The sequence below is a fragment of the Dermochelys coriacea genome, chromosome 2, assembly GCF_009764565.3.
Source record: "Dermochelys coriacea isolate rDerCor1 chromosome 2, rDerCor1.pri.v4, whole genome shotgun sequence".
Taxonomy (NCBI): domain Eukaryota; kingdom Metazoa; phylum Chordata; order Testudines; family Dermochelyidae; genus Dermochelys; species Dermochelys coriacea.
In genome coordinates this window covers 115,851,889-115,864,072 of record NC_050069.1, presented here as the reverse complement: position 1 = coordinate 115,864,072, position 12,184 = coordinate 115,851,889, and the positions used below count along the sequence as shown (strand labels likewise).

At 41.3% G+C, this 12,184-nt stretch overlaps 1 protein-coding gene and 1 long non-coding RNA gene across 5 annotated transcripts in view; one reads left to right on the top strand and one right to left on the bottom strand.

The window, feature by feature from the left end:
- Window positions 1-12,184, top strand: part of LOC122458769 — a 62,180-nt gene that overhangs the window by 14,637 nt on the left and 35,359 nt on the right. Inside the window, exon 3 of one of the 2 annotated variants that reach the window (XR_006279008.1) lies at window positions 3,809-3,936. The exons of the other annotated variant lie outside the window; for it this stretch is intronic. This is a non-coding gene — a long non-coding RNA (uncharacterized LOC122458769). Of the gene's footprint in view, window positions 1-3,808; window positions 3,937-12,184 lie in introns of those variants that run through there. 2 annotated transcript variants of the gene reach the window in all.
- Window positions 1-12,184, bottom strand: part of NEDD9 (neural precursor cell expressed, developmentally down-regulated 9) — a 137,438-nt gene that overhangs the window by 111,981 nt on the left and 13,273 nt on the right. The window lies entirely within an intron of this gene.

The following is a 12,184-nucleotide window of genomic DNA, read 5'->3' as shown; positions in this document are numbered from 1 at the left end:
TGTTCAGTGTATTCTCATGTTCAAATACATTTATCTAAAAAATCACATCATAAAATTTTTCCCTTATTTAAAAAATATAGTGTTTTATGATAATGGTCCAGCTCATTACAATAATGGCTCAAGATTACTGTAGCATACTGTAACATGTTTGTTTAATGTAAATCAGAAGTAAAGCACTATTTACTACCCATTCATTTGATTTAGCCAAATAAATAGTTCCCCCCTACTCCATAGTCATGAGGTATACATTCTGGCATACTTTCACACTTCATGGTCAATCCACCTTTATTTCAAGGGGAACAACTCTTTCCATTTTTTCTCCTCTACCATATCATGATTACTCTCACATCTGTTGGTTCAATTAATTAGTTGAAATCTCACTGCTAAAAATAATGCCAAATAGTTTCCAGTATTCAAGGGTAAACACAAAAACACTACTTGAAATATGCTAAGTTATTCATATTTCATTCATTAGATTTCTGATGCACCAATCCCAGAAAGATACATCCTTAAATAAACATTTCATTAGTATACCAGTTAGAGTCCTAAGCTTATCTATAAATTATCCTATGTCGGCGCAGAACAAAAGAAGGGCAAATTGCTTGTGGCCTCTTTGCAACAAAGGTTTGCCATAAAGTTCAGCAGGTCTTTGGCAGTAGAGAAACAATGCTTTGTATGTAAACATTTTGGGAATGAATTTCCTTGAACTCTTACAATAATGAAAAACACTTGCTTGTTGAAACCTCTAAGTCTGCTGGAGCCCAGTTGTATGAGAGCCTCACTTTAGAATTCCATGGCTCAGAATAAAATGACCTCATCTTATAGACGGAAAGGTGAATCCATGAAATGGGTTGACCTCACAGCACAAGGCAAATTGAATCTACTAAGTGTTAGGTTATTCACACTACAATAAAACATTACATGTTAAACACAGCTGAAATGACTTTATAGTACTTGAAGTTTTCCAACATATGAAAGCAACTTTTCACATGTTTATGTTGCACCAAATGTACTGCAAAATACAACACCTCTGTGAGACTAAATGTGGAACTATCAGCCAAAGTAATCTTAAAACTATTCCAGTGGGATGCAGATCAGATGAACTAATAGTTGCATTTATCACATATAATATGGACTCCAGTCTGCTCTCATTTACACAAGTACAAACCTGGAATCGCTCCACTGAATGCAAATAGTTTAATGTTCAAAACAATTTAGCTCCTTAGTGAGAAGTAATAGTTAATCCAAATGTACATTGGTGCAGTATAACTTAGAGCAGAATTTACTCTTCTTCTGGGTTCAAGAAGAGCTTTTGTGGCTGAAGGCGGTGACTCTCTCACCAACAGAAGTTGGTCAATACAAGATATTACATCATCCACCTTGTCTCTCTAATTCTGGGACTAGACAGGGCTACAATTACACTGCATACCAGTGTATGGGCATTTAGCACTAGAGAGAAGATGAAGCAAGAGATGGTACAGTGAGGAAGGATTTTGACAAGTCTTCTAGTGCCCTCAGAACTTGCTTTACTACTAACAGGGGCACTGACAGCACTGTTCCTTCTTTTTGTAGTAGCAGTTTCAGTTCACAAAACCATGACCCTTGCACCACCTATGATGATAATTGTTTTTGGCCTTAGCACCTCTAAACTGTTTGAAAGCACATTTCTGGATCCAACAAAAACTGTCTACATGAAGGCCATACAAAAGCTAACTCTGAAAGATTTGATAGCAAGAAGAAGAAAAATAATCCTAACTGTCCTTTCACAAACTGAATTATTCTCAATTGCTTTTATGTGTCCCTTTCCTCCAGTCACGCCACTGGCTTCTACAACATATTACAGACTACGCATATTATGATAACCGTATCAATCCAGTAGGCATTTCTCAAGAAAAAACTGTCCCATGCCTGTGCACATTCTGTGTGGTGAAATGCAGTTCCAAGTATTCGTACACCCAGAGGTAAGTGGGCAAAGTGAAGACTACATGACAATCACTGCACTAGGTGGTGGTCAGCTGACAGACCCTCTGCACTATCCTTTTCCTCAGCTTCACCTGTTCCAGGCTTTTGGAAACTCATGGCACAGCTGTATGATATACTGAAACCTCTAAGGACGCCATAGTGAAGTGAGTCCAGACACCACCAACCTTAGCCAGATCCTCTTACTAATACACCTCAGAAAACAAAGACTGATAAAGCAGAGTGAACATGTTTACATCAAACATTCATGTTAGTATAGTGGACCATATTTTGACATTTTCGTATTGGATTTCAAGCTGCTGCAGTGTAAACAATGCTGTGTTGCCACAGTGCTAAATGCATGCTACAAGAGCTTTCTATAGGTCATGAATCCAAACACACCAGCCAAAATTATGACTGAGATTTTGAGGAAGAAAAATTTAAATTATCCCCAGTTTATCCCCTCATAATAACAAGAGTAAGAGTTGCAGTACAGCAGCACTACATTCTGAGCCAATTTCCTTGGTATAATTATTTGGATAAACCCAGATAGTACTTTTTTTTCCCTTGAACTCTTGTCTTTTGCTACTGTTCTCTCCCCTTCGATCTTTCCCCTTCCTGCAGGACAGTTTCTCAAAAACAAGCGTCTGTTCATCTTCCTTCTTGGACCTCTCTCCCACTTTTGCAGTTTCACTCTCTTCATCGCCCCACACCCACCTCGCAATTTTCTGCTACTGTCACGCTTTGATGCCCTCTCTTACTGTCTAAGAACAACCACAGTCTAGACTCATTGGCCCAGTCACTTTGCACTGCTCCACTTGTGCAAAGGAGCATAACCCTGGCAGATTAGATCCCTCAGGACTTTCCATGTTCAGGGCATCCTTGGATGGCACAAAAATCATGTTAAACCCCTGGTAGTTGCCATATAGGGGCACGGCTGGAGAGATGCAGCATGTCAGGCTCCCTTTGTGAGGTAATGAGTAATCTCTGAACTAGAAGCCTGATTAGCCACATCCAGTGATAAGTCATTCCTTGTACTAGGCTCCAGACAGTCCACAAGCCAGGAGCTGGTCTGGTGACTCTCAGGACATGTATATAAGCCTCACTGGAGAAACAGTAGACTAGTCTGCCCAACATGACTTCTTGGCTTGGAACTCTCCCTGCCTGATAGTAGTGCCAGACCTCCACAGGCTTTAACTGCTCCAGCCATGTTCTGGACTCCAGCCTTGTTCTCAGTCCCTCTCCAGCACTGCCCTTGCTTTGTTCCAGTCCCTCTCTGACTCCTGGCCTGGCTGCCACTGCACCGATCACTAGGCCGGCCCTCCACACCCCAGCTTCGGATACCCTGGCACCCAGCACTCCTGGCTGCTATAATGGCTGGCTTGGGGCTGTTAACCAAGCAGGGAGTTGGCCTGATGCAGATTGTGCCCCAGGATCAAGGGAATGCAAAAGGCACATTTGGATTTCCTTTCCTCAACTTCACTGAGCCTTGTTTGCCTGCAGCTGAGAATCAAGCCCTCTGTGTCCCTGCCCCAGTTCATTGTGCATCTACAAAAATGCAGTGCTTCCTGCTAAATATTCTGTATCAGTAAAGTTATTGGTATGGAAGATATGACATTTCTGTTGCTAACTGGTTGTCAGTGAAGACTTTTACGCATTTGCATTTTGAGTTGAGATGGTTGCATTTCATCATATAATTTAAGCCACGTGATGGTTTTTCTGGGTCTAAAAACCAAAAAGCCTCTTTGAAGTTGCTCTTGATTGCACTGGGACTGAAATTGCTATCAGTTGCCCCCAGAATTGGCTGTTGAAAAGGTGGCATAATACCATATCTTCCTTCTTTCCTCAGATCCTATGCTGAACAAAGCTCAGCTATACCCTGAGGATCTGCACTCCTAGGTTTCCTTTCATTTTAACAGCACGAGAGAGAAAAAAAATCAAAGATGGCTTCCACTTCTCCTTAAAAATTTGTGAGTACAGATTTTCAGGCAATTGTGCCTTTTTGTGTTTTTGCATAGTTAAATTAAAAAATAAATAGGCATTGCCAGGAAGCTTTGCAAAATGCATAAAATTTCAGTGAGGAGCTTTCTCAGAACAGGAATGAGACATTTTAAATACGAAATTTCTGGACAAAATTTCCTTACCTTCACATACCTATAAATATAATTTACATGTCCTGAAAAAAGAAGGAAGAGAGCCCCATACCAGTTCATGATCTTCAATCAACTTTCAGAGGGATTCAATGAAAATATTTCAAAGAATGCAAACAGTGAGAATCTGCAAGGGCCAAATTATGCTTTCTGCTACACTGGTTTAAATCCATTGATTTCAAAGGAGTTACTCCAAATTGATGCCAATGGAATCCAGTCCAAATTTTGGCCTGGAATTTTGCTCTTTAGCTCAGAAAGAAGCGGTTGTGTAAATGCTCATTTGCATGTGTGTATATATGAGCTGGAAGGAAGTGTCTCAACAGTGCTGAAGAAATGTCTTTTTTTGTCCCTGTTGTATATACGGAATGCTTCCCTAATTTCTGTAAGCAACACACACCAACCAGAGTGTTGCATACATCCCAGGACAAAAAGTAAAAGACCATTCTTTCAGTACATTGCATTTTGAAGTTGCATTTTTTAGTGTTGAAGCACTCAATTTTCTGCATTCTAATTTGAAATTTCTCTTGGAGCATCTCATAATCCACACCAGCAACAGTGGAACTAATTGAGGTTGGCTAGTGGCTTTCCTGTGAGAACCATGGCTTGGAAGAGGCTTGTTTGGCAATGATCTTTCTAATTCCCTTGACAATGGACCATTTGTGTTTAGATTAGTGCTTCTGACCCTTATCAGGTCAAACCTTATTCAGAGTCAAACATTTTCACCAGTCCCTTTCATTCAGCAATCCCTTTCACCAATCCCTATACATTCACTATAAAAGCAAGAATATAATATGTATGAATTATAACAATGAGTGTACCTGACCTTGAAGGATAAGGATGTGCAGGGAGTGAGATTCATTGCGTTAGATTGTAATCAAATTTTCAGCATCTCACAGCCTCCTTATTTGCCTTTTGCTAACTCCCTGGGGGTCTCAACCCACTGGTTGAAAAACACTGGCTTGTAGGGTATTGGAGGTGTAGAGTAATGATCATGGCACATCCTATGCAATCCATTCACAGAACGTGGCATCAGCCTTGCAGAAGGCCACATGCCACTCTGCTAGCAAGCATGAATAAAACCTTTCTCACCTCACTGGTAAATGCTAAAAGATGTCCCTCTGAACAGGTTGCCATGCTTTATGCTGACAGCCTGTTTCCTTCCTGGGTAGCAGGGCTGCCTGATGGACTCCATGCAGGTTTCTTTCTGCTCCTTGCCCCTGCTCTCCCCAAAGGAGCCATACTACCTTCCTGCTTGTTTCCAACTTGCTCACCAATGGGCGGGGGGGGGGGGGATAGGTTTTCTTGGCAGAGAAAAAGAAGTGTGGTCAGGACCAGCCCCACCTCCCAAAAGCCAGATACCCATCCTTTTGTCATTGCCTGTTTCATTCCAGGAAACTGGCCAGTCCTTTTAGTCGCTTTTACAAGTGTTAAAATCAACAAAAAGCTGATCTCTTGATTGGAGTGTTGTGGGGCCTCAGGAAGCCTTGAGTCAGCCTTTACTGGCTTGGATCCAGAGTTAGATGCAGATTAGTGACTAGCTGCTCAGATGCCCAAAGAAGGAAAATCATCCTCAAAATAGCCCTCTAAACTGAACCCAGTGGAGTAGACTATCAAAGCGAACATCTCCATGCGGCCATTTCTGTTTACCTTCCTCTGAATGGTCCAACACTAAATATTTGTTTTGATTTCAAAGCAGAGCCTATGCATGCTTATGTCCAGAAAGCCATTCCATAAATGATGTACTGCCATCCTTGTACAGATGTGCTTTCAGCATAGCCATATCCAGCAATGAGTCTCCAGTATTTCCCCTTCCCTACACTTATCACATTAAGTGAGCAGACAGTTCTTTGGCCTCCTGTGTTTATTAATTATCCTTTAAACCTGGCGCATGGGAGAGTAACCACTACTTTTAATACAGCTGCCGATAACACAGTATAAATTGTTTTCAGCATTCAGTGGTAAACCCTGGCTGGTGAGTGATCCTATTTCTTGTCTTCTTTTTTGTTCCAGTGGGTTTATATTGGAAAATGATAAATTGGATATATTTCAGACCAGACGAAACATTAGACAAAATACATTAGTCAAAGACACTTGAAGAGTGTATTAGTTACCTTCCTGTGGCACATAAATAATAATTCAGTTTCTTAAAATACTCCATCTGGATTAGAAGGGTTACCTGAGTTCCCTTCACATTTAGCAAAGAATTTGTGTAACATAGCAGTGATAACACATGTGTAGATAACCAGATAGCATTAAACTACCATTTATACTATTGATTGAAAATTGCAGCTAGCTTCATCTGGAATTTAGGATACTTTTCTTTACTAATACATTGTATTGGTCAGAGCTGCAATATTATTATTAAAATATTATGCAATATTATTATATTATTGAGCGTATTTCACATAGGCTGCCAGGCCAATTTGTCTGGTTTTGGAACATTTGACATTTTAAACTCAATGAACCCAGAATAACACAACCCAACGGAAGGTGCCAAGCACAAGTCAAAATCTTGCAAAGCTCAGCCTTCCATTCCAGCTGTTTTGCCCAATTTCTATTTGAATGCTTCCAGTTGAATAATGGCAGTGGAAATGAGTTAGTTCTTCCCAAAGCAAAAGACAGGACATTTAAAACAATGGTTAGAATATATCCAGAGTTATCATATTTTGAAATTGAGCAGACGAGAACATTTATTATTCACCTTGGTTCTGCCACTCACCCGAGGGTTGTAATTTTTAGTTGGATGTATTGCTGGAGGTTTCATCACATGACATAATCTTTAATTCAAGATTAATCTTTAATTCCTGGAGACTCCAGGACAATTCTGGGGGACTAGCAAACCTACCACACCCTCACTTGCAGAGTAAAATACTATTCAATGTTAGTAAATATGGGACTATAATCACCATTATTCATCAGGTATATTTCAGCAGTGCCTAAAAGCTTCAACCAGTTTGGGCCTCATTGTGCTAGGCACATACAAACACATAATAATGAATGACAGTCTCTGCTTCTAAGGGCTAGTAGTCTAAAAGATGAGACGTAAAAGATGGATGATACAAAGAAAAGTCATGAGGTGGTGGGGGAGGGGGAAACAATAAATATAGTAGTGGGCAATCAGAAACTAAGAGGCCCTTAGTGAATGGAACTGGTGATGTTCTTCTGCCCAAAGGAAGGTTGGGGCAGAATTTGAAGAGACAGGGCAGATTTTAAGAGTTTTTACGAGTTTTCTTGTGGGGAATAAACCTTTTGTGAAATTTCACAGAAAAACAACATTGTTGGGGGTATGAAATCAGGCAAAGCAAAATTGCAAAATTTCTATGATGTTTAGTGAACATTTGTTCATAATTTAGAACACCCTGAATTTCGTTACATTTCAGATCCTGACGCCTAAATGGGGAATCTTCATCCAATGCGGAAATCTGTAGTAGGTTCCCACAGGGATCTGTTCTTGGCCCAGTGCTATTCAATCTTTTTATCAATGAGGTGAAAGAAAATATAAAATCATTGCTATAAAGTTTATAGATGACACAAAAGTTCATGGAGTGGTAAATAATGATAAGGGCAGCTCAGTTCAGCAGAGCCATCTGGATTGCATGTTAAACTGAACTCACCTAAACAATATGCATTTTAATTCAGCTAAATTTAAGGTCTTCTAACTATGAACCAAGAATGTAGGTCAAACTTTATAGGCTGGTGGGCTGTAATTTTGAAAACTGACTAGAAACGTGTTATGGTCACATTGGATAACCAGCTAAACATGTACTTCCTGTGCAATGTGATAGCTCAAATAGCAAATGTGATCACTGGATTATAGCAAGGGAATATCAAATAGAAATTAGGAAGCTGGTGTTTCCAATGTATACAGTATTAGTGAGACTATTACTGGAATACAGTGCCCAGTTCTGGTGTCAATACTTAATAAAAGATGTTCACAAAGGGTTCAGAAAAGTGCCAAGAACAAACTAATTTCTGGACAACCTGCCTTACAGTGAGAAACTAGAGAATCTAAATCTCTTTAGTTTCACCAAGAGAAGGAGAAAAGGTGACTTGATCATGGTCTATAAATATGTGGTGAAGAAATTTCTGATAGCAGAGGGCTCTTTAATCTAGCAGATAAAGGTATAACAATATCTAATGACTAGGAGCTGTAACTAGGAAAAATTCAGTCTAGAAATAGGGCACAGGTATTTTTACAATGAGCATAATTAACTATTGGAACAATTTACCTGGGGATGTGGTAGATTCTCTGTCATTTAAATTCTTTAAACCAAGAGTGGGATGTTTTTCTAAAAGAGATTCTTTAACTCAACTAGAAGTTATGGGCTTGATGCATGAATCACTGGGTAAAATTGTATGTCTTGTGTTATGCAGGAGTTCAGACTAGATTCATTATAATGGTCCCTGCTGGCCTATGAATCTGTAAATTCTACACAGACTTTGCATATGTAAATGACAACATAAGGTGCAAGGGAGTAAAGAATCTGGTTCTGAATTGCTGCTGTTATGATGAGGTGTATGATGTAGAAAAACAGCTTGATTTTTGAGATCTCAGATGGAGTTTGTAGAGCAGCAGTTAGAAAAAGTCATCATTATGAAACCCCCATAATGACACTCTTATTGAATAAGTACCAGGGAGTTCTCTAGTTCAATTGGCACAATACTGGCTGGAGGTTGGCAAAGGTGGCTTTAAGCTACCTTTACTCTCCTCCTTGTCCTGGGGCTTGCCCTAGTTCTAATGCCAGGCAGAGCAGCCTGATTATACCCTGCTCTAACTTACATCTGCCTGCTCACAGCCCCAAGATGATGTTCTGGCATCTGGGAACTGCCAGGGTATATGGAAACCCTGGCCATGTCTCCTTTATCTGTGAGGAAAACCCCCAGGGGAACATGAGCCAGGAGAAGGAGTAGAAAATATTATGGTATTTCTATATTACCTGAAGATTTCCCTACATAGGGAGAATCCTCCAGGGGACAGATCCATTAGCTTTATAGATGTTTTGTGCTATTCTGGTATTAGAGCAGCTGGAGTGGGACCAAGGATCAGGCACACCAAGTATAACTACAGTAGTCTTTCCCAAATTCTGCCCTTGGATGCTCACTGGCAGTTCCTGTTGACGTTAGTGGGAACTCTGTAGGCTAAATCCTCATCCCACTAAAGTCATTGACAACATTTCCATGTACTTCAACAGAACCGGGATTTGACTATTTCACATCTATTTACTATACTAAAGGGAATGAAAAAAAGATCAGGGTCCACCCCTTACTGTCACTTGAAAGGCTACTGTTTTTTTTAGAGCTCTATGGCGAGGATTTTCCTGTTGGTTCTATTGTCCTTTTAAACTCTCCCAACTCCAAATAATATTGGAGTCCTTTAATTGTTACTGTAAAGTTGTGGTTAGGTTTCCATCAGGGCAATACAAGGACAGAGTTTCCAACACAAAGAAAAATGTAAATGCACCTTTTCCATGTGTCCCTGAGGTAGTGATGTTTTTCATTCTAATTTTCATAAATTAAGCCACATTAAATAATTTTATTCTGAATTAACATATAGAAAAAAATAATCTAGGTGGCCACATCAGAACTTGCATGGCAGTATGAAACACTGTGGGGGACTCAGGGTTGGAGTATGGGGGGTGAGGGCTCTGTCTGGGGCTGGTGGGTTTGTGGTGTTAGAGAGGCTCTGGGCTAGGGCAGAAGGTTGGAGTGCAGGGGGATGAGGGCTCTGGCTGGGACTGGGGATAAGGTGTTGGAGGGGCTCACGGTTAGGGTAAAGGGTTGAGGGTGCAGTGGGGGGGTGAAAGCTCTGGCTGGGGGTGTGGGCTCTGGGGTGGGGCACGGCTGGGGTTGAGTTTGGGGTGCAGGCAGGCTGCTCCAGGACAGGGGCCTGAGAGGAGGACTCCCCTAAGCCCTGTCCCTGCCCGCAGCAGTGAGCTCTGGGGGAGGAGCCCCACCAGCAGCACACTCACCCCCACTACTGTCACTGCATGTGCTTCTAGGGCCCCCTCAGGTCCAGGAATCTCCCTCGCCTCCCCCGTGGTGGGTCCCAGGGGGTGCTGTGTGCATCTCCTCCCCTGGTGTTGCCCCTGACTGTAGCATCACTGGGGGTGAGGGATGGGGCTGCCTCCTTGCCGAGCATGGGGCAGGAATGGTGACTGCGGGTGGGAGGCCCCCTGTGCTGTGGAGGCTCCCGCTGGAAAAGGGAAGGGTCTGAGGTGGAAGGGCAGGCTCAGTCAGTCTGCCCTGGCAGTGGAGATGGTGGGGTGCTAGGACCCTGTGGTAGCAGTTGCTGCAGAGAGGCAGCATGGAGCTGCAGGGCAGGGGCAGGGGCAGGAGCAGGGACACTCTGCTCTCGGGCGGGGAGGCACGTGGGGGGTCTGGGGGCAGCAAGAGGAGGCTGGGGGACACTTGGGGGATGCGTGGGGTGGCGGCAGGTGGGGTCGGGGGGGACAGCCGGTCCCAAATATTGGTGGAGCTGGGCCCCTGGGCTCTGAATATTGCTGGTGCTAAGGCACCATATGGAGATATAACTTGCCACCCCTGCACACATTATGATGTTATTTTGGACATAATGCCTATAGGCATCTCAGAAATGCAAAGTTTGAAAAGTATTAATTATTTATACTGTAAAACATAGGCTTTTTTATCTCGGGTTGACTAATGAAGAGACAACCTGAAGCTCAAACGCTATTAGAGGTGGAGCCCACAAAAGACTCAGGCCTTCTCTACACTTAAAAGGGTTTGTCAGTATAGCGATAGCTAGATAGAGTTATACCAGCAAACCACCCTAGTGAAGATATGCTGGAAAAAGGACAGAATAAGCTATACAGGCAAAAGTACTTTTTTCCTGGAATAACTTCATCTATACCAGGGATTTTGCTGGCATAGTTTGTTGGTTAGGGGTGTCATTTTAAAAAAAAACAATTTTTATTGAGGCAAAGTTACAATAAAATGTTAACATACTACATATTATTCAGGAGCTAGTTAATATTCAAAGAACCTGGCTAAAGATTCTGGCTCGCTGGCTGGAGATCCCTTCTCCGCTGAGTATGCGAAAAAGGGTGATCACATTTCTAAATACCTTTCTCTTTTTGGCACTTCTGTTGTATACATAAATAGTGTAAAAGCTTTTACATTACAAGGACAGTCTGTATTTTACTATACTGCAGTTCCACAGGATGAGGAGTTCTGTTTTCCAATGTGCAATGAAAAGTCTTGCTGATAACAATAAAAAAACTAATTTGTCATTCTGTTTAAAATATAGATCCTTTGCTGTATCATTAAGTAAGCAGGTCTGGTGCTCGCATTTTGTTGTAAGATGAGTTTCTTTAATAATTTCCTCCCCAAACCATCTAATTCCTGGGCATAACCATCACATGTCCAAATATGTTTCTTTTTCTCCACAGCTCCCCCACAGAGCACCTCCCTAGAAGCAAAAATATGATGGATCTTAACTGGAATCAAATGTCATCTACACAGTGATTTCTAAAATTTTTCTTTCTGAACCAGACTAACTGAAGATTTATATCCCCTTTCCCATATAGAGACCCAATCATCCAGATCAGTTTCTTTGTCCAAGTCCCTTTCCCATCTTTTCATTTGGGTAATGTTCTTATCAACCTCTTTTTCAGTCAAAATTGTAGATCTCTTAGAGATTGAACCTTTTGTTTCAACCTGATCCTGGGTCAACTCTTCAAATATGGTGAAAGGTCTACTTAGAGCCACTGGGCATCCAGATTTCATTATGAAATGTTTGATGTGTAAATATTGAAATATGATTTCTTTATATTATTTACATTATTACATATCTTTTGGCGCAATTTCAGATCAGGACCCAGGAACAGCTGTCTGAATTGAGTAATCTCAGCGGTTACCCACAACAAATAGGTGCTTTGATATTTCCTAGGAATAAATTCCTGATTATTAATGAAAGTAGCTAAAAAAGAGGACTTTGGCAACAGGAATTTAAAACATTTGTCCAAAGCTGCTAAGAAGTTCTGGATGAATGGGTGATTTTTTATTTTTGGTGACAAAAATTTCTTTTTAACCCAACTTTTATTATAAATAGCTATATT